Genomic DNA, 23,412 nt, shown 5'->3' on the forward strand with positions numbered 1-23,412 from the left:
TGCAGTTTCCTGGAGTTCAGAGGCACTTCCAGATGTTGCTAATTTACTAGGGCCCATATCCTGTCCTACATCTCCATCATCCATGTGTGGTCTCAAGAAGTCTGACAGACTTTTAAGGCTAACCTTCTCTTCCTCATCAGAAGGATCTTTCTTAACAGAGGGTCCCTGAACAGAAGGATCCTGACCTTCTGCACCTTCTGCACCCTCTCCTGCAGCACCCACAGCTCCTCCTGATGCTCCCTTGTGCTTTCTGGGTAGAGTGGCATGTAAATTGAGTGGTTTAGCTTTCACATTCGCAGCAGAGTCAGCAGGAACAGAGGGATTCTGAGCAGAGTCAGCAGGCGCTGTTTGGGACCCTGCAGCCGCTGCTACTTCCATCTTGGCAGCAGAGGGAGGAAGATACTGTGCCTCCTTAATGGTGCCTGCCTGCCTAACCATGGCAGTTATCTGAGATCCTGGCAAAGTTTCTGGAGCTACTGGCAGAGATCCTGCAGGTGCCGCTACTGGCTGTGAGCCAAAGCTATCGGCAGTTTTCTCATAAGCCTTCTCTTCTCTGCACTTAATTGGGATCTCCTGGACGCTGTAATCAGAATTAGAACCTAATCCCAGATCTCTCTGAGCTCTTCTGTGTTTTCTTTTACATCTGCGCCAGCTGCTAGAACAAATAGCTCCACGCCTCTCTCCATAAAGCGCTGCCAGTAGTCGTATGATTATTACAACAAACACCAGATTCAAGATTAGCATAAAAATCAATTTAGGCTTCCATTTGTTCACATAACCGTCTGCAAGAGGAATAGCAAACTCATATGCTTCTGCTGGCAGATTTGTAGTTGAGTTACCGTAGCTCCCTATTCCGATAAAACCAGAACAGAACTCAACAACTTTCCGTAACTTGTTCTTACCCCAAAGAAACAGCTTATATGCCACATATCTCACAATCTTATCTATCATGGCGGAAACAGCCCATCGATAAATGATCACATTGATAACAGAATAGATAAAATGCCTAAGGATCCAAAGCAGCTTTGTTTTGCTTTCTAATCTGAGCAGAAATAAATCATACAAGCAATAGCCGTGCGTTGGAGCGCCAAATAATGAATTGCAACAGTGTGAGAGCTGAAATAACCATCCCACAGAGACAATAACCACGCTAGCTCAGTCTGGAAGCAAATGAAAGCTGTATTTACAGGCAAAACTACAATCTATGATGAAATGCAATGAATATGTACAAATATACACTATTCACAACATTTACAAATATGTGCAATCAACAGAAAAGCACAACCAAGCCCCCTTTCCTTCCCCCAAGGGGCCTTCCCCAAGGGGCCTCCCCCACCCCGAGCCAGAAAAAATCCCCCCAGACCCCCCTGGCAGAAGGCAGAGAGTCAAGTAGCAGAGAGGCTGTTAGACTTAGCTCGTCAAGGTCAGTGTGTTATCTTCAGACAGAGAAGAAGCAGGCAGGCAGAAGTTGAGCAAGCTGAGATTGCCCAACTCCCCAACTTTTTTTTGAGCAGAGATTCTTAAACATTTCTATCTCTGCAACGGAAGTGTTTAGAATAATCATTATTTTGCTTTCTTACACCCAATAGTGATTTGTTTATATTCTTTCACTTTCTCTGCTTTTTAATTTTTCTTGTGAAGAAAAATTAAAAAGACAATCTTAATACCATGACAATCCACCCCTTCTAAACAGTTCCATTGGCTGCTACTACTTTCTGTCTAATCTAAAACAATATCTACAACGAGTGAATAAAGTTCATAGTCCATTCCGGCTATCTCAGATGTAGATGATTCAAAAGTTCGAATCACAGGAAAAACAGAAAACAGTTTTTTTCCTCTTAGGAAATCCATCACAGACATTCCAGAGGGTCTTATCACCATCCCCTATCTGGGCAGCTGTTTTCTGGGTGAGGAGGAAGGGTGGTTTTATCTTTGTTGATTCACATCATGAGAGACAAGATTTAGACTCTTACAACCCCCAAGTCCTTTTCCACAGGGCTGTTTACTGTCACCTCCACCCCCAGTCTGTATTGATAGCGAGGATTGTTCCAGCCATCTAGAGCCCTAGTCCACAGGGCACTTTTAAGTATTTCTCTGATTAGGACAAAGTTATCCCTTCTAATCTAAAACAATCTCTACAACAAGTTAATAAAGATCATAGTCTGTAGAGAAATGGCTAGAAGATAAAAGGCCATGAGCTGCACAATCCAAGATAACTAACTATAAACAGGCTGACGTCCTTGAGAGGCTGATAAGAGAAAGCTTGGCAAAGCAATAAACAGGAGATGAAGCCAGGTGTTAAAGCTGCAAGGCAGAAAAACATTGCTGATACCATATTCCAATCAGCGTCCAGTAACAGGCGTGTGAACAATGTATTTCAGCCAATAGCGACCTAATGTTATTCGCATGGACAGCACATAAAAAAAAGCCTGTGTCTTTTAATAATAAATGAGCAAGATCCTGAAATCATATTGGGTTTGTGTCTTGACTCTGGCTGAGCAGGATTTTAACTCATATTGAGTCTGTGTCCTGACACTGGTCAATCTCCTACATTTGGTGCCTAAACAGGGACTAGATCAGGATGTCTCTATTAAGGATCTGGTTGCATTGCAACGAGAAAACAGACTATGCCACAAAGCAGTGGCAGAAGCTGGCAGAGAGGCGGGTTGCTGTGCACCAATTCCTGACCTGGAACAGGAGTGGCGCTGCAAGGCAAAAGCGGCAGTAGCTGGGTGTGAGGTCGTGACTCACCTCCTGCACGGGACCCTGGAACCCCACGTCAGAAAAAGGTGCAGACGGTGGACAGGGGATTGGCATCCTAGAGGGAGAGCTGGAAATCAACTGAGCGCACCAGTTGTTGGACTCGCAATGATAAGATCGCTTTACTGAATATGAGCCAGGAGGCATCATTCACGCTATTACTTGCTAAGCAAGGTGCTGGCGTGAGCGTGAAGAGGCTCAAAGAGCTTTGTCAATCAGCAAAAGAAAAGGGACATTTGAAGGACATTTGAAGGACTCATGTTTAGTATCACAGAGAAGCGGGAGGCAGAGACGGCTGAAGTGCAAACGGGACTAGGAGCAGGAGGCACTCACCCCATCGCAGCCCCGCAGACAAGACAAGACAAGACAGGCACACAGACGCAGGTCGCTGGACAAGCGGCGGTGCCACAGCCCAGCCCACCCAGCCTGGCCCCGGCATGGCCTCGCCACCAGCCTCCGGTGGCCGGAGTCCAGCTGAGGGCAGGGCAGCACTGCCCCACCGCCGCTGCCACCGGCAAGGGACCCGGGGGCCGCCTGAGCCGAGAGAACCATGCCGTGCCCCACCCCCGAGGTGTGTGGCCCCGCCGGAGAGGCCCTCCAGCCTGCATCATAGGAATCCACCTCAGCCCGGACCTGTACTTCGACACCTATTAAGGTGAGCCACCAGGAGCACAATGGGACAGAATCTAACAAAGGAAAAGGACTTAGTATGATTTAAGGAGGCTGCTTTTATGGGGTAAGCAGCAAGGAATTGAATTATCTTGCAGCGCCACCTTTAGTGTTGCTGCATGGCAGAAGCTGGTTAATTATTTATGGGATGCCTTAATGAAAGGAGATAAAGAAGTTGTAGATATGGATACTACCTGGCAAATAGTTAATGAAACGCTAAAAGACACCAAGCAAGAGCAAGATAAAAAGGAGGAGGAATTTAAAACAGAGCTAAAAGAAAAGGGAATTGAGCTGGGTGTGGGGGAGATAACTAAAGCAGTGGAGGACATACCAGCACTCTCCGCCCCCCCTGCCCCTAGCTGCCCAGCTGCTCCGTCAGCGCCAGAGGAAAAGAGCCCTGGAGAGCAGAAATCTCCTTTTCCTAATGAGCGGCTTAAGATCCCTATGAAGTGGAAAATCCCCGGAGACTTTGTTCAGTTGTCATTGGTCTACCCTAATGATCCTCAACAGCATCTGATAGTGAGGAAGAAGGTGAGAAGGAGATCTCACCCCGTGCTGTGAAGTTGTAAAAGACTGTGGGGGGAGGAGGAGGATGTCAACTTTTACCTCCCTGTGTGTGATGGTCTGAAACTGTCTCTTTAATTTTTCTTTGCAAAGTTCAAGAAGGGAAAGGGAAAGAATGTAAAGAAGTCACTATTGGGTGACACTTCCATTCGATTCATAGAAACATTTAAGAACTACTACTCAAAACAAAGTGGGGCAGTCTTCAGTCGGGGCAACTTGCTGGGCTGTGTGGCTGCTGTTTCTTCTCTTCTGGCTGAAGATAACACACTGACCTTGGCGAGCTAAGTTAACAGCCTTTTTGCTTTTTTACTAACTCTGCTTTCTGCCAGGGGGGTCTGGGGGAGGAAGCCCCTGGGAAAGAGGCTCCTGGGAAAGGTTCCATTTGGGGAAGCAAAGGGAGCTTGGTTGTGCTTTTCTGTTGATTGTATATATTTGTAAATGTTGTGAATTTTGTATATTTGTACATATTCATTGAATTTCATCATAGATTGTAGATCTGCTTGTAAATACAGCTTTCATTCGCTTCCAGACTGAGCTAGCCTGGTTATTGTTGGTGTGGGGGGAATTTCAGCTCAGGGAGGTGAGGGCCCTTCTGCTCAGGGTCCCTCTGTTAAGAAAGATCCTTCTGGGGAGGAAGAGAAGGTTAGCCTTAAAACTCTGGCAGACCTCTTGAGACCACACATAGATGATGGAGATCTAGGTCAGGATGTTGTCTGGTTTGAGGCCAGACAGATCGTCGCTTGCCCCAAAAGGGACAAAACAATGATACACACAAACGGATTGGAGAGTGATGGAAAGTTTAAATGGAAAAGCGATTGGTGAAACTACAGAAACTACAGAAAACGACAAAGCATAGTGGCAAAGAACATCCTAAAGCATACAGAGTCCCTTACATAATTCCCAGAGGCTTCTCCATCCTTCCCTTCTCCCACCTGAGGGTCTACCCAAAACCCCCAGGGCTCTTTCTTCCCCCCTTCCCACTGCTAGGTGAGTCTCAGGCTGGCCAGATCTGAGACTGCCCCCCCCTCCATTCTCCTCCTGGCATTAGGCCTAGACAGGCCTAAGAGGCCTAGAGAGATACTCCCCCACCGTTACCCGATAAGAGAGAGCATCTCCCACGGGGGCAGAGAGGGAAGAAAGAGGCAGAGAATGGGGTGGGCACCCGGGACACCAGAGGTGTATCTCATGTGGCACTAGCAGGGGGCATCCAGCCCAAACTGCCACATATGTGGACCCTGGAAAATTAGCAACTGCTGGAATTGACTCTGAACGCCAGGAAATTGCACGGAGGATTACAGTAGGAGTATGGGGACAGCGTCCTCAAGATGATGATGATGAGGATGATATACAGTCAACTAATGCACCCAGACAGGAAATTAGACATGTGAGGAAGGATTGCACCAGAGGAGACACTGAGCCAGTCCTGTCTTGGCTAGCCAGGTGTTTTGATATGGGAGCCCCAGTGTTGGTGGTAGGCGGCAAGCCGTAAGATCATAAGAAGCTGAAATTCCTGTAGGGACAGGCCTTGCCAAAAAGATCATTAAGCATGCTCCTCCTAATTATGCTACTATTCTGGCAAGCAGAATTGTGGCAAGAAATTATGGTGGAGTGCCTCCCACTGTTGGCCATTTCACTGACTAAATGAGGCAATTGGAGGATAGTCTCGCACGTACTTCTTTGGTTTCAGCCATTGAAACTCTGTCTGGAGAGATAAAGAATTGCATGAAAGAGCTGGAGGAGGAATTTAAAACCTCCATATCCAACTTGATGAAGGGGAATGATGCTGATTCCTCTTCCTCCAGATGGATACATGTTTCAGCTGTCAGAAACAGATGTCCTCCAAGAAGGCCATTCCAGAACAGGTCAAACCAAAACAGACAGCAGAGGCAATCACGTGGCAGTATGTGGATAACTTTGCCTGATCAGTTTGGTAAGAACATGAACAGATGGGATGGTCAACCAACTTCTGATCTTTTCAAGAGGTTACGGGAGCTGCAGAGTGGCAGATCCCAAGGTAACAATACCAGAAAGGTAGCTGTCACTTCCTCAGTTTCCCAGAACAACTCCAGTAGCTCCAACAGTGATTCTAATTCTGGTGCTGGACGTTGTCCCAGCTGTACATGTGGATGCAATCCCCACAATTAGGGGTTCCCTGCCTTCCGCCAGGGGGAGGTAAGGGATAATGGATATAACAGAATCTATTGGGATGTGTATATCCAGTGGCCTGGCACTTCAAAATTTCAGAAGTACAGGGCCTTGGTATTCACAGGAACTCAGTGCACCATAATACCATCAAATTATCAAGGGGAAGAATCTATAACTATTCAGGGAGTCACTGGTGGATCTCAAAGGTTGTTTAAGATAGAGGTTGATATAAGTTTAACTGGGAAGCAGTGGAAGAAACATACTATTGTAACAGGTCCTAATGCACCTTGTATTTTGGGAATTGACTTTCTGAGAGAAGGGCGTTTTAAAGACCCAAAGGGTTACAAGTGGGCCTTTGGAATAGCAACTGTAGAAATTGATGGAGGAAAATTGAAGTTGTCTATTAGACCTGAGCTTTCAGATGAATCTGCAGTTGTGGGACAACATGAGATAGAGGATGTGAAGTTGCCAGTTGCTTCTCAAACTGTGCATCACAGACAATACAGAACCAACCGTGACTCTTTGGTGCCCATCCAAAACTTGATTCATTAGTTGGAAAGTCAGAAAGTCATCAGCAAAACTCATTCACATTTCTTCTCTATTCCCATAGCAGAGGAATGCAGACCTCAATTTGCCTTCACATGGAGAGGCATTCCAGACACATTCAATCATTTGCCCCAGGGGTGGATTCAGAGTTCAACCATCTCTCATGCAGAGATTCATGATGCTTTGGAGAAAGGTGGAGCTCCAGAACACATTCAGTTCATCAATGACATCATCATCTGGGGTGAGACTGCTGAAGAAGTCTTCGAGAAAGGTAACAAAATCATTGACATTCTCTTGAAAGCCGGTTTCGCTATCAAGCGAGACAAGGTGAAAGGACCTGCCAGAGAAATCCAGTTTCTGGGAGTGAGGTGGCAAGATGGTGACCATCATATTCCAATGGATGTGATAAACAGAGTGTCCAGCATGGCAAATCCCATCAATAAGAAAGAAACTCTACGTTTCTTAGCTATAGTGGGATTTTGGAGACTGCACGTTCCTGGATACAGTCAGATTGTGAAACCTCTCTCTGATGTGACTCGAAAGAGAAACAGTTTCCGGTGGGGTCCTGCACAACAAGCAGCCTTTGACCAGATAAAGCGAGAGGTAGTCCAAGCTATGGGTCCAGACATTAAGAACATTCTGTACGCGGCCGCGCGTGACAATGGTCCAACCTGGTGCTTATGGCAAAGAGCTCCAGGTGAGGCACGAGGACGTCCTCTTGGTTTCTGGGGTCGTGGCTACAGAGGCTCAGAAGCAAACTACACTCCAACAGAGAAAGAGATTTTAGGTGCTTATGAAGGAGTGAAAACTGCTTCTGAACTGATCGGAATTGAGTAACAACTTATTCTAGCTCGTAGGTTGCCAGTTCTGAAGTGGATGTTCAAAGGCAAAGTTTCTTCACCACATCATGCAACAGATGCTACCTGGACTAAGTGGATGGCTCTGATAACACAGAGAGCTCGGATGGAAAATCTTTAAACTGTCTCTTTAATTTTTCTTTGCAAAGTTCAAGCAGAGAAAGCTAAGGAGTGGAAATAAGTCACTATTGGGTGTAAGAAAGCAAAATAATGATTGTTCTAAACACTTCCATTGGATAGATAGAAATCTTTAAGAACTACTACTCAAAGCAAAGTGGGGCAGTCTGCAGTCAGAGCGACTTGTTGGGCTGGCTACTGCTGTTTCTTTTTCTCTTCTGGCTGAAGATAACACACTGACCTTGGCGAGCTAAGTTAACACCCATTTTGCTTTAGCTAACTTTCCTTTCTGCCAGGGGGGTCCAAGGGGGTGGCCCCTGGGAGAGAGGCCCCTTGGGAAAGGTTCTCTTTGGGGGGAAGCAAAGGGATCTTGGCTGTGCTTTTCTGTTGATTGTTTATATTTGTAAATGTTGTGAATTTTGTATATTTGTACATATTCATTGCATTTCATCAAAGATTGTAGATCTGCTTGCAAATACAGCTTTCATTTGCTTCCAGACTGAGCTAGCCTGGTTATTGTTGGTGTGGGGGGAATTTCTGCTCACACTTACACAGTCAGCATTACTAATGCAGATTTAGAGCCACTGCAACCCCTTCTCAAAGGCTCTGAAGCAGTGAGCAGAGCAGAGCATTCACCAAGAGGAGCCAGGCTGGGAAGAGGATGAAGAGGAGTTCTTGGGGATGTCAGCACTGCCTTGTGCAAACATCAAATTTCCAGAAGCAGCAGAGAATGAATCTGCCCCTGCAGACCTTGAGGGAAGCTACCCCACTGCTCCCAAGAGACCCTCAGAGGAGAGCTGGGCTGTCCTCCCTCCAGAGCCAGCCCCAGCAGAGGGGAGCCCCTCTGAGAGCAGTGAGAGCGTCTCCCTTGTGACTCAGATTGCAAACCCTGCCAAAGCCCTCAGAACTAGCTCATCCTTCTGCATCTGCATGGCAGTCAGCAGCATCCTCAGAGCCAGCAAAGCTACAGAGCTCAAAGAGGTGAAGAGCAGCGCCCAGGGCAGGACAGAGACTCTGAAAGAGGAAGAACCAACAGATCTTTGAGTCTTTTGAGCTGAGTTTGGATAGTGGGAAGTCCAACCCCTCTAACAATGGCAAGAAAGGTTCCATCACTGACATCAGTGAGGACTGAGAGAAGGACTTGGATTTGGACATGACTGAGGAGGAGGTGGAGCTGGCGCTCTCGAAGGTGGAAGTGTCTGAGGAGCTGGAAGATGAAGAATGGGATGATTGGGAATAGAGCAACTGCTTCCGGTGTGTGTCACAGGCTCATTTCCACCATCAAATGTGAGGTACCACAGCCAGCTGTTCCTTTGTGTGCAAATGTGCTGGAGACTTTTAGTCCAGGCTGGAGGACTGCTAAATCCTGTGGGCAACTTGAGTGACTCCTTCAGACCTGTGGCCTCTCTTTTTTTGGGGCAGTTCCCTTCTAACAACACAAGATGCTCCTCAAGATGTTGCTGATACAGTGACAGAGCCCTTACTGCTGTCTCTGGCCTTCTGGGTGGTGGTTTTATACATGCTGCCTTTGTAATTCTGCCCCTCCTAGGGCTGTTTTGTTGGAGCTGGGGATTTCCTGCGTTTGGATAGCATTCACTTAGGTGCACTTGGAAAAGTTGGGCGTTTAGGGTTGTTTGGGTTTGTTTGGTTGGTTTCTCTTTGTTATTCCCCCTTCTTTGGAGAGATTCTCAGCTGCAGCTGCCCACAGAGGTGAACTGGTGGCAGAAGTGGCTTCAGGCACTTACATGAGAGCATTTCTGTCCTGCAAAGCTGAAGAGGACTGAGCTGCAGCTCAAATATAGCTGTAGCTGGAAAACCTATTGTGGGAGGTGACACCAGTATAGGGGTGACACTGGAGGGGCTGTACTCCCTCTGAGGTTGATGGCTGAGATCCCTGGGTCTGCAGCAGAGCTCCCAGGGTGCAGTGCTCTCATCTATGTTACTTTTGGGGTTTTCTTTTTCTCTCTCTTTAGAAGTCAAATTAACCATTTGGTTGTCTGTGCAATATTCCCTGTTCTGAACTGCTCTGCACCTCTCTGAGCCTTTTCTAGCTGGGGTGAAAACCAGGAACAATTCTAACAGCTGGTAGCTTTGTAACTATGAATTTTTCCAAACCTTTTACAGACTTGTAGTTATCAGCAATTAAAGGAATTCTACAGAGACAAAAAAAAAAAAAAAAGTGCCTTCCCCCCAGTCCTTTCCGCCCTCCCTCCATCCTTCCTCCTTCCTCCCTCCTTTCCCCCTCCCTCCCTCCTCCCTCCTTCCTCCCTCCTTTCCCCCCTCCCTCCCTCCTCCCTCCTTCCCCCCTCCTTTCCCCCCCTCCTTCCTTCTCCCTCCTTATCTCCTTATCTCACTCCCTTCTTGTGCAGCTGTTGAAGGTCTGCAGAAATCTGTGTTCTGATTTTAAATTAACAGTGTTAAGTTTTTTTAAGAAAGGTTTCTTGCCATTTTATGCAAACTTGATAGATATATATTGCTTTTATCATTATTTCTGATTGTAAGGGATTTTGGAAATTTATTATTTTAGTGTTTGCAATTGTTGTGTTTTTACAATAAGCATGATGGTTATTAACTACCCAAAAAACAAATCTGGTACTTGTAATAAGGTATGTTAAGTGCTATAGAAAATGATGTTTGCTTATAAGACTTTAGTGATTGTGTTAAACTATTTTTCCTAATCAATAAGCATAACACCATGGAAGTGCTACTGGGTTTATGAGTTTATAGGTTAAGGTTTTTCTTTTCTTTTTTCTGGTTCGAACCTTCCTTTTCTTTTGAGTCTGCAGGCAAATTTCAAAAAGAGCTCTATATATATGGTAAATAAGTTTTCATTTTGAAAAGCATGCATTATATAATATACCATCCTTTTTTCTTGTTTTCGTGCACATTACATTGGTGATCTAATTCACACGTAGTTTTTTAATTTTTTAGGACCTTTTTTGGTGTTAGCAGAGACTTAGGAGTTTATTTCAGGAACGTTATAGAGTGTTGTTTTGGGTTTTGTGTTTATAAAGGTTTTAAGGTAAGGATTATAAGAATATGAAAAGCGACAAAAAATTATTTTCCCCTTTTTTGATACAGGGGTTTACCCTAGGGAAAACTCAAGGCTAGGAAAGGGATTCATCTTTTCCCACCTACAGGTTTTTCCTGATGCCAGCATGGCAGAGCCCAGCGCAAGACTCGAAGGATGGGACAAACAGCAGTGCCCGTGAAGCTGACAATCAGCTGACCACTGAGTCTAACCACAGTGCCTGTTTAACTGAGATCAGAAGCGTCGATCTGAAGCTGATCGCACGACTGTCCCCCGAGGAAACGTCTCATTCGGGACTGAAAGTCTCAATGCCTTAATGTCATGTAATTAGGGAATATGTTTATGTGCATTTATATGTTAAGTCACCAAAATGTTATAGTTAAACAATGTTTACCCAGGAACAGACAAATGGCCCATCCTACCTATCTGGTAAAGTTAATTCATTATTGCAATTGTGGGGTATCACTCATGTTCCCAGTATTCCCCATTCCCCTACATGGCACACTGAAGCAACTTTTGCAAAAACAAAGACGGGGAATGGCACGAGATTCTCCAGAGGCCCGGTTAAACAAAGCCATGTATGTTTTAAACCTTTTGCAGTTCTCGAATGATTCCCAGGAAACACCAATGATACATCATTTCAATTCTTTGACCACCACCAGTGTAGTGCCATCAGGTGTCAAAGTAAAAGTTCGGGACCCAGAAACAGGTCAATGGTCTGATCCCTGTGAATTAATAACCTGGGGTGGAGGATATGTTTGTGTCTCAACAGATTTTGGACCACATAGGGTCCCAGCAAGATGGGTTCAACCGGTGCCTTCATCATCCTTTGGATGCTGACTGCAACAGTGGCCTTGCAGATCCCAAAGCAGCTACAACACATGAAATTTAGGAAGACTTGCTTGCTGGGCAGTGAAACAGGCAAACGCCACTAGTGAGCTCATGGAAATGGGTGTGATGAATTTGAAGGATTGTGTTGTATGGGTCTGCAAGATCACTCCAAATCTATTCACAAAGATATTCAGCAATTGATTGCCCACTCCCAAAAAGTAAAACAGCACGTCAGTCTATTTGGATTAGATGCTCTAGGCAATTGGCTTGGCCTGAGCGTTTGGCTGAAAAGGTTAGTGCAGACTGGACTCTCAGTATTAACAATAGTGTTAATTGGTTTGCTATGCCTGAGTTTTTGCTTTGTTGTGTATAAAACACTTATTATTTTGCATTACCAATTTGGCTTGGCTTGTGCAAAAAGGAGATAGGGGAATTGTAGAGAAATGGCTAAAAGATAAAAGGCCATGAGCTGCACAATCCAAGATAACTAACTATAAACAGGCTGATATGTCCTTGAGAGGCTGATAAGAGAAAGCTTGGCAAAGCAGTAAACAGGAGATGAAGCCAGGTGTTGATGCTGCAAGGCAGAAAAATATTGCCGATACCATATTACAATCAGCGTACAGTAACGGGCGCGTGAACAATGTATTTTAGCCAATAGTGAGCTAAGGTTATTCGCGTGGACAGCACATAATACTATAAAAGCCTGTGTCTTTTAGCAATAAATGAGCAAGATCCTGAACTCATATTGGGTCTGTGTCTTGACTCTGGCTGAGCAGGGTTTTAACTCATATTGAGTCCGTGTCCTGACTCAGGTCAATCTCCTACAATAGTCCATTCCGGGTATCTCAGATGCAGATGATTCAAAAGGTCGAACCACAGGAAAAACAGAAAACAGCTTGTTTCCTCACAGATGGAGTGAAGAAAGGAACAGGGGTACTCAGGTGACTCAGGGCTCTCAGGGTTTGTAGGGTTTGTGCACTGTAGATCTCATGGATTCTCCTCTTGGGCGTGATGTCATATCTGTACAACACTCCGAATTTAAACTCTTTCAGCCAAAGTTAGATTTTTTGTGGAATACACTGAATTTCGCCATTCTCTTGCATCACCCAATAGGTGTGCCCACGACCTTCAGCAGAAACCACCCCTTGTACAGGTTTGGCCTCTCCTGAAGGAGAAAATACCCAAACAGTTTTGCCTAACAAATTCTTTTCTCTGATAACAGGAACTCTATCACCTTCTTCCATTTGCAACAAATCTGATTGAGCAGGTCCAGCTCAATTTACTGGACCTCTACTATTCACCAACCAGGTTGCTTGTGCTAAATATTTCTGATGGCAGATTTGTAGTTGAGTTACCATAACTCCCTAGTCCGATAAAACCAAAACAATACTTAACAACTTTCAGTAACTTGTTCTTACCCCAAAGAAACAGTTTGTATGCCTCATATCTCACAATCTTATCTGTCATGGAGGAAACAGCCCACCTATAGACCACCAGGATCAGACAAGAATAAATAAAATGCCAAACAATCCAAAACATCTTCATTTTGCTTCCTAATCTGAGCAGAAATAAATCATACAAGCAATTGCCTCGCTTTGGAGGGCCAAAAAATAATGAATTTGTACAGTGTGAGAGCTGAAATTCCCCCCCCCCCCCCCCCCCCCCCCGACAATAACCATGCTAGCTCAGTCTGGAAGCACATGAAAGCTGTATTTACAAGCAAATCTACAATCTATGATGAAATGCATTGAATATGTACAAATATACACTATTCACAACATTTACAGGTATGTACAATCAACAGAAAAGCACAACCAAGCCCCCTTTGCTTCCCCCAAGGGGTCTTCCCCAAAGGGCCTCCCCTCCTGACCAGAAGGAATCCCCCCAGACCCCCCTGGCAGAAGGCAGAGAGTCAAGAAGCAGAGAGGCTGTTAGACTTAGCTCGTCAAGGTCAGAGTGTTATCTTCAGCCAGAAAAGAAGAAGCCACCAGACAGAGAAACCGAGCGAGCAAGCTGAGAACTCAGACTCAGACTGCCCCAACTCCCCAACCTTGTTTTGAGTAGTAGTTCTGAAACATTTCTCTCTCTCCAATGGAAGTGTTTAGAATAATCATTATTTTGCCTTCTTACACCCAATAGTGATTTATTTACATTCTTTCGCTCTCTCTGCTTGAACTTTGTGAAGAAAAATCAAAAAGACAGTTTTAAAACCATCACAGGCACTTTTAAGTATTTCTTTGAATAGGTCGAAGTTAGCCCTTCTAAAGTCCAGAGCAGAAGTTTTAGTATTTGCCCCGCTTCTTTCCATAGCAATACTAAACTCTATCATGTCGTGGTCACTACATCCAAGGCTGCCTCCTACATTAACGTCCTTGACCAGACCTTCTTTGTTTGTTAAACAAAGTTCAAAATCACACCTCTCCTCACTGTTTCTTCAACCATCTGCATCAGAAAGTTGTCATCAATGTACTGCAGGAACTTTCTGGACTGAGTATGCCTGGCTGTGTGATCTTTCCAACTAATATCAGGGTGATGGAAGTCACCCATTGTGGGAACCAAGAGTTGGCAGATAATAAGAATGTGAGATTGACCTTCAGATTCTATGGGAAAATGTAGCAATAATGGAAAAGTGTATCATGGGTGTATGGGAAAAGCAGGCTGGGAAGTCACATGCAAGAGTGAAAGGAGGAGTGTGATTAATAAACAGACAAATCTGAAGGTTGGTAGTATGTGGGAAAGGAAGTAAGTCATGTAAACATCTTCTAATAAATTCGAGCTCGCCTACTGGGCAAGGTCATTTCCTCAGAGAAGACAACAATGTATCCGCATACTGGGGAAGAAAACAGTACGGACTTCAAAGTGTGTATTAATTTGAGGTTAAATTAACGAGTCGGGAATTATAAAAACATAGTTATTTTTATTTTCCTGAAAAGCCTGCCCCAAAATTATGTACAAAACTGATAAAAAATTATTTACAGGTTCTATTTGGTCACAAATTCTTCCAAGATGAACCTCTCTCCATCTTCTTTGAAAAGTCATGGAGAACAGGAGAGGTGCCTCACGACTGGAAGAAAGCAAATGTCACTCCAGTCTTCAAAAAAGGCAAGAAGGAGGACCCAGGCAACTACAGACCAGTCAGCCTCACCTCCATCCCTGGAAAGATGATGGAGCAGCTCATCCTGGAGGTCAACTCTAACCACATGGAAGACAAGAAGGTTATCAGGAGGTGCCAACATGGATTTACCAAGGGGAATTCTTGTCTAACTACCCTGATGGCCTTCTATGAAGTTATGACCAAGTGGGTAGATGAGGGAAGAGCAGTGGATGTCATATATCTTGACTTCAGTAAAGCTTTTGATACAGTCTCCCATAACATCCTCATAGAAAAGCTCAGGAGATGTGGCATAGATGGTTGGTCAGTGAGGTGGATTGCAAACTGGCTCCACAACAGAGTTCAGAGGGTCGTCATCAGTGGCACAGAATCAACTTGGAGGCCCGTGGCAAGTGGTGTCCCCCAGGGATCGGTACTGGGTCCAGTTTTGTTCAATATCTTTATCAACGACCTGGATGAGGGCATTGAGTGCACTCTCAGCAAGTTTGCTGATGATGCAAAACTGGGGGGGTTGGCTGACACCTGGTCAGGCTGTGCAGCCATCCAACATGACCTGGATAGGCTGGACAGGCTGGGTGCAGGCAAACCTCATGAAGTTTAATAAGGACGAGTGCAGGGTCCTATATCTGGGGAGAAATAACAACAGGCACCAGTACAGGTTAGGGGCTACCCTGCTGGAAAGCAGCTCCACAGAGAAAGACCTTGGAGTGCTGGTGGACAGCAAGTTCTCCATGGAACAAAAATGTGCTCTTGTGGCCAAGAGAGCCAATGGGATCCTGGGATGTGTCAAGAAAGGTGTGTCCAGCAGTCGAGGGAAGTTCTTCTACCTCTCTACTCTGCCCTGGTGAGACCACACCTGGAATACTGTGTCCAGTTTTGGGCTCCCCAGTTCAAGAGAGACAGGGACCTGCTGGAGAGAATCCAATTGAGAGCCACGAGGATGATTAGGGGGCTTGAACATCTCCCCTATGAAGAGAGACTGAGATCCCTGGGGCTGTTCAGTCTTGAGAAGAGAAGATTGAGAGGGGATCTGATCAATGTCTATAAATATGTGAGGGGTGGGTGTCAGGAGGAGGGGGCCAGGCTCTTTTTGGTGGTACACAGTGATAGGACAAGGAACAATGAGTTCAAACTAGAACACAGAAGACTTCACCTCAACAGTGAGGGTGACAGAGCCCTGGAACAGGCTCCCGAGGAGGGTTGTGGAGTCTCCTTCTCTAGAGACTTTCAAACCCCACCTGGATGCATTCCTGTGCAGACTATCCTAGGTGATCCTGCTTTGGCAGGGGGGTTGGACCTGATGATCTCTTGTGGTCCCTTCCAACCTCTGATACTGTGATACTGTGAAGATGCTTATGGAAATTTTAGTACAATTTGGAAAATTCAGAGAATGGAAAAGGATAACCCACAAATAGCTTCACCCCACTTATAAACCAAAGGCCAGCCTGGAAACTGCTAGGGAAGTATGGGATGCCGATTTTTATTCAGGAGATTGGAGTAGGTATTTGAAGACGGTCCCCAGCTCTCTCTCTTGCTGACAGGCTCCAGAAACTGCTGGTTTTGTAATCCAATTCTGTGAGTCATGTGGCTCAAATCCAAGAGGGAGGGACCCACTGGAAATCAAAAGTGTCTGTAGACGCGGCTGCCATGAGCGAAACTCATGCAGTGCAAGGAAAAGCCGCAGGATCGGTTCCAGGCAGGCAGGATTGGTCCCAGGCAAGCAGGATCACGGCAGGCAGGTGAGTCTGGGTAGAAGCCAGTCGAGTGCTGGTTCCTCCAAAGTAGCCACAAATCCAGGGCAAAGCGAGTAGAGTCCAAAAATGAGCGCCCAAAATGACAGAGCCAAAAATGAGGGGGCTCCCAGAAGCGGACGAGAGTGGCAGAAAATGAGAGCACCGACTGCTCTCTGCTCACCCTATTTAAGATATTCCTAGACAACTGTCCAGGCCAAAATGTGAAATGTCTCCCTTATCACATTTCCAAATCTCAGCGGGCTACCCCAGACAGGGACAATGTGTAGAGAAATGGCCAGAACATAAAAGGCCATGAGATGCACAAGCCAAGCTATACTGACTATAAACAGGCTGACTTGTCCTTGAGAGGCTGATAAGAGAAAGCTTGGCAGAGTAGTAAACAGGAGATGAAGCCAGGTGTTGAAGCTGCAAGGCAGAAAAACATTGCCGATACCATATTCCAATCAGCGTACAGTAACGGACGCGTGAACAATGTATGTTAGCCAATTGCAGGTTAATGTTACCTTTGTGGAAAGCACATAATACTATAAAAGCCTGTGTCTTATAATAAAAAATGAGCAAGATCCTGAACTCATATTGGGCCTGTGTCTTGACTCTGGCTGAGCAGGACTTTAACTCATATTGAGTCCGTGTCCTGACTCTGGACAATCTCCTACATTTGGCGCCCGAACCAGGACAAATCAGGACGTCTCTATTAAGGATCTAATTGCATTGCAATGAGAAGACAGGCTATGCTGAGAATCTGTGGCAGAAGCTGGTAGAGAGATGAGTTGCTATGCGACTATTTCTGACCCTCAACAGGAGTGGCACTGCGAGGCAAAAGCGGCAGTAGCTGGGTGTGAAGTTACGTCTCACCTCCTGTATTGGGACCCAGGAACCCCACGTCGGAAAAAGGTGCGGACGGGGGACAAGGAGATTGAAGCAGGTGGCATCCTAGAGGGAGAGCTGGAATTCAACTGAGTGCGCCAGTTGTTGGACCCGCTACAGAAGACCGCTTAACCAAGTATGAGTTGGGAGGCAGCATTCACGTTATTGCTTGCTAAGCAAGGTGCTGGCGTGAGCATGAAGAGGCTCAAAGAGCTCTGTCAATGGGTAAAAGAAAAAGGACATTTAAAGGACCCTGAACTCATGTTTAGTATCACAGAGAAGCGGGAGGCAGGTATGGCTGAAATGCAAAAGGGATTAAGAGCGGAAGGCACTCACCCCATCAGAGCCCCGCAGACAAGACAAGACAAGACGGACACACAGATGCAGGTTGCTGGACAAGCGGCGACACCACAGTCCAGCCCGCCCGGCCTGGCCCTGGCACGGGCTCGCCGCCAGCCTCTGGTGGCTGGAGTCCAGCCAACGGCAGGGCAGCACCGACCTACCGCCGCTGCCACGGGCGAGGGACCCAGGGGCCCCCCTGAGTCGAGAGAACTGCACTGCGACCCGCCCCCGAGGTGTGCGGCCCCGCAGGAGAAGCCCCTCAGCCTGCATCATAGGAATCTGCCTGGCCCGGACCCGTACCTATTAAGGTGAGCCACCAGGAACATAACGGGACAGAATCTAACAAAGGAAATAGGATTTAGTCATTGGAATTTGGGAAATGTTCCTAAAGCATAGAGGTATAAAAGCTAGCGGCTATGATTTAAAGAGGCTGCTTCTATGGGGGAAGCAGTAAGGAATTTCTTTCGCAGCTCCACCTTTAGTGTTGCTGCACAGCAGAACCTGGCTAATTTATGGTATGCCTTAACAAAAGGAGATAAAGAACTCAAGCAAGAGCAAGGTAAAAAGGAGGAGGAATTTAAAACGGAGCTAAAAGAAAAGAGAATTGAGTTGAGTGTGGGGGAGATAACTAAAGCAGTGGATGACATACCAACAGTCTCCGCGACCCCGCCCCTAGCTGCCCAGCTGCTTCATCGGTGCCAGAGGAAAAGGGTGCTGGAGAGTAGAAAATCCTCTTCCTAATGAGCAACTTAAAATCCCTATGAAGTGGAAAAGTCCCCGAGACTTTGTTCAACTGTCATTGATCTTCCCTAACGATCCTTAACAGAAGCAGTAATTTTCCTCCCCCACCATCTGACAGTGAGGAAGAAGGTGAGAAAGAGATCTCAAGATCTCACCCCGGGCTGTGAGGTCGCAAAAGACTGTGGGGGGAGGAGAATGTCGACTTTTACCCCCCTGTGGTCTAACTGTAACCCCTCCATCATCATCGAGACTTTGGCAGCTGGTTCACCAGAAAGCTGCTTCAGGAGGTGACTTGGCCACATACGATTACCACTCCAGTGCAGATGCATTCCCTTATGAGTGTTTCTGATAATTCTAGTGAGCCCATGACTTTCCCTATGGAAAAAGCAGCTCCAGGGATTAGTCAGCAGCTTAATCACCAGTTTGGGCTCGAAAGTTGTACAGGACTTGCACACAAGAAAGTAAACTGTTTTGAATACTCTTCGAGATATTGTTAAAGAGCAGTGGAGAAGCATGGCTCGGGAGCAGAAATCTGTCCTAGAGGCCTTTCAGCTTTAGCGGATGCTCTTTTCAGCAACCAAGCACCACCTTTCTAACTTGACCCGGGAATCCGGGATAAGATCAGAGCTAAGTTTTGGGACTGTGCTAAGAAGGAAGATAAGATCAGAGAGATTAAAGCAGTGCCTGACACTGAGGTTGCCTTAGAAAAGCAAGTGGGAAACGTTGATTGCCAAAGAGTTTTGTGTGCCTTGGGAAATCCTGCTGTGAATGAGGTGCTAACAGCTCGCACGCATAAACATCCAGAGACTTTGGCATGGAAGCTTTTTGTAGCTTCTCTCCCCAGCCTTTGAATTTTCAAGCTGCACGGACATCAGTGCAGAAGCAGAGGAGGCAGATGGCCCCTGATTGGGACATTAGGAGCCTCGGAGCGGTGATGCCAGCCTGGCCTTAAACACCTCCAGGGACAGGGCCCCAACCACCTCCCTGGACAACCCATTCCAGTCTCTCATCATCACCCTACGGCCCCGGCCAACATCGCCGTAATCAAGTACTGCGGCAAGCAGGACTGCAAATAGCCCCGGAAAAGGTGCATCGATCAGCGCCTTGGAAATATCTTGGGTGGTCTATTAACGACAGCATTATTGTCCTCCAGAAGACTGTTTAAGACTGAGTTAAAAACTCTTGCTGATATTCTGACCCTTATGGGAGATTTGCAGTGGATCAGATTTAGAGTCACTGAGACCCCTACTCAAAGGCTCTGAAGCAGCGAGCAGAGCAGAGCATTCACCAAGAGGAGCCAGGCTGAGAAGAGGATGAAGAGGAGTTCTTGGGGATGTCACCCCTGCCTTGTGCAAACATCAAATTTCCAGAAGCAGTAGAGAATGAATCTGCCCCTGCAGACCTGGAGGGAAGCTACACCACTGCTCCCAAGAGACCCTCAGGGGAGAGCTGGGCTGTCCTCCCTCTGGAGCCAGCCCCAGCAGAGGGGAGCCCCTCTGAGAGCAGTGAGAGCGTTTCCTCTGTGACTCAGATTGCAAACTACACCAAAGCCCTCAAAATCTGCTCATCCTTCTGCAACTGCATGGCAGTCAGCAGCATCCTCAGAGCCAGCAAAGCTACAGAGCTCAAAGAGGTGAAGAGCAGAGCGCAGGGCAGGACAGAGACTCTGAAACAGGAAGGACCAACGGATCTCCAAGTCTCTGAGCTGAACTCGGATATGGGAAGTCCACCTCCTCCAACAATGGCAAGAAAGGTTCCATCACTAACATCAGTGAGGACTCAGCTGCAGCTGCCCACAGAGGTGAATTGGTGGCAACAGTGGCTTCAGGCACTTACATGAGAGCATTTCTGTCCTGGAAAGCCCACAAGGTCGGAGCTTCAACTCAAATATAGCTGTTTTTTCAAACTTTTGCAATTAAAGGAATTCTACACACCAAAAAAAAAAAAAAAAAAAGGGTGCTTCCCCCTCCTTCCCCCCTCCCTTCTTTCCCATCCGCCTTCCCCCCCTCCTTTCCCTCCCCTTCCCTTTCCCATCTGCCTTTTCCCCCCCTCCTTACCTCCTCCCTCCTTATCTCACTCCCTTGTTTTGCAGCTGTTGGTCTGCAGAAACCTGTGTTCTGATTTTAAAGTAACAGTGTTAAGTTTTCTTAAGAAAGGTATCTCGCCATTTTATGCAAACTTGATATATATGTATTGTTTTTATCACTATTTCTGATTGTAAGGCAATTGGGAAATTTATTATTTTAGTGTTTGCAATTGTTGTGTTTTTACAATGAGCACTCATATGACAAATTTGGTACTTTGATAATAAGGTACATTAAGTGTTATAGAAAATGAAGTTTGCCTATAAGTTTTTAGTTATTGTGTTAAAGTATTTTTTCTAATCAAGCATAATACTATGTAAGTGTTACTGGTTTTATGAGTTTATAGGTTAAAAGGTTTTTCTTTTCTTTTTTCTGGTTCGAACCTCTCTTTTTTTTTGAGTCTGCTGGCAAATTTCAAAAGAGCTCTATATGGTAAATAAGTTTTTATCTTGAAAAGCACGCATTATCTTTTTTTTTGTTGTTGTTTTCTTGCACATTACATTGATGGTTTAACTCTCACGTAATTATTTAAGTTTTTAGGACCTTTTTTGATATTAAGATGGGTATAAGACTTTATTTTAGGAACGTTATAGAGTGTTGTTTTGGTTTTTGTGTTTATAAAGGTTTTAAGATAAGGTTATAAGAATATGAAAAGCGACCTTTTTTTGGTACAGAGGTTTACCCTAGGGAAAACTCAGGGCTAGGAAAGGGATTCATCTTTTCCCACCTACAGGTTTTCCTGATGCCAGCATGGCTAGGCCCAGCGCAAGACTCAAAGGATGGGACAAACAGCAGTGCCCGTGAAGCTGACAATCAGCTGACCACTGAGTCTGACCACAGTGCCTGTTTAACTGAGATCAGAAGCATCGATCTGAAGCTGACTGCACGAGTGTGCCCCAAGGAAACATCTCATTTGGTACTGAATGCCTCAGTGCCTTAATGTCATGCAATTAGAGAATATGTTTATGTGCATTTATATGTTAAGTCAACAAAATGTTATAGTTAAGCAATATTTAGCCAGGAACAGACGAATGGCCCAGCCTATGTATCTGGTAAAGTTAATTCGTTATTGCAATTGTGGGCTATCACTCATGTTCCCAGTATTCCCCATTCCCCTACATGGTACACTGAAGCAACTTTTGCAAAAACAAAGACGGGGAATGGCACGAGATTCTCCAGAGGCCCGGTTAAACAAAGATATGTATGTTTTAAACCTTTTGCAGCTCTCGAATGATCCCCTTGAAACACCAATGATACATCATTTCAATTCTTTGACCACCACCAGTGTAGTGCCATCAGGTGTCAAAGTAAAAGTTCGGGACCCAGAAACAGGTCAATGGTCTGATCCCTGTGAATTAATAACCTGGGGTGGAGGATATGTTTGTGTCTCAACAGATTTTGGACCACATAGGGTCCCAGCAAGATGGGTTCAACCGGTGCCTTCATCATCCTTTGGATGCTGACCGCAACAGTGGCCTTGCAAATCCCAAAGCAGCTACAACACATGAAATTTAGGAAGACTAGCTTGCTGGGTAGTCAAGCAGGCGAACGCCACTAGTATGGGTGTGCTGAATTTGAAGGATTGTGTTGTATGGATCTGCAAGATCACTCTAAATCTATTCATAAAAAATTCAGCAATTAATTGCCCACTCTCAAAAGGTGAAACAACACTTCTAGATGCTTGGCTGGGCCTGAGCGTTTGGCTGAAAGGGTTAGTGCAGGCTAGACTTTTAATATTGGACTCTTAATATTAGCAATAGTGTTAATTGTTTTGCTATGCCTTAGTTGTGCTTTGTTGTGTATAAAATGCTTATTATTTCACATTACCAATTAGGCTTGGCTTGTGCAAAAAGGAGACAGGGTAATTGTAGAGAAATGGCCAGAACATAAAAGGCCATGAGATGCACAAGCCAAGCTATACTGACTATAAACAGGCTGACTTGTCCTTGAGAGGCTGATAAGAGAAAGCTTGGCAGAGCAGTAAACAGGAGATGAAGCCAGGTGTTGAAGCTGCAAGGCAGAAAAACATTGCCGATACCATATTCCAATCAGCGTACAGTAACGGACGCGTCAACAATGTATGTTAGCCAATTGCAGGTTAATGTTACCTGCATGGACAGCACATAATACTATAAAAGCCTGTGTCTTATAATAATAAATGAGCAAGATTCTGAACTCATATTGGGCCTGTGTCTTGACTCTGGCTGAGCAGGACTTTAACTCATATTGAGTCCGTGTCCTGACTCTGGACAATCTCCTACAACAATGGGTAGTTATTACTATCCTCAGGACAGGGGAGATCCCTATTCAAACCTATGCTGATAGACAATGAGGGAAGGGGGGAAGGGGGGTGTTTTGGAACACCCTGCAACAGTGTGTTAATAATCTGGTGAGTAAAACCAGATGCAAACATCTCAAACTTTTTCAGGGAGTGTCTGTTTGGTACGCAAAGGCTCAGGAGGGATTATTTTTCTCTCTCTCTAAGAGCATGGGATGGGGGATTTCTAAGGAACAAAAGCTGTATACACAAATTTTAAAACAAGTGTTGAAAGAAGCTCAGTGCTCTGTAGCAGATGACCAGCTACACAACGTATTGCATCGTATTTTGAAATATTGGACATGGTTCCCTACAGAAGGAAGTTTTGATTTAACACTATGGTGGAAAGTGGGACAGGAGTTTGAAAAAAGATCAGGGGCTTGCACCTCCTACCTCGGTTATATTTACATGGCAACTAATTTACATGGCTTTACAACTGCTAACAGGAGAAATAGTAGAACCTGTTGGAATTCTATCCCAACAGCAGAAAGAAGTAGGCCCTAGTGCTCCCCCAGAAGAAACAACCTGGGATGGAAAGAGTAAAAATGACGAATGAGAATCAGAGCCTCCAGACTACCCACTGCCCCCTCCCTCCTCCTTCCCCCTGCCTTCCCCTCCTTCCCACTCAGCTAGGCTCATCTCTGGCCCTCCTTCCCCCTCTTCTTACCCCCC

The 23,412-nt window shown here is 45.6% G+C and overlaps 1 pseudogene; it reads left to right on the forward strand.

The window, feature by feature from the left end:
- Positions 1–3,873: 3,873 nt before the first annotated feature.
- Positions 3,874–8,898, forward strand: LOC128979919 (BSD domain-containing protein 1-like; annotated as a pseudogene).
- Positions 8,899–23,412: the final 14,514 nt, after the last annotated feature.

The sequence above is a fragment of the Indicator indicator genome, assembly GCF_027791375.1.
Source record: "Indicator indicator isolate 239-I01 chromosome W unlocalized genomic scaffold, UM_Iind_1.1 iindW_random_scaffold_160, whole genome shotgun sequence".
NCBI classification, from domain to species: Eukaryota; Metazoa; Chordata; class Aves; order Piciformes; family Indicatoridae; genus Indicator; species Indicator indicator.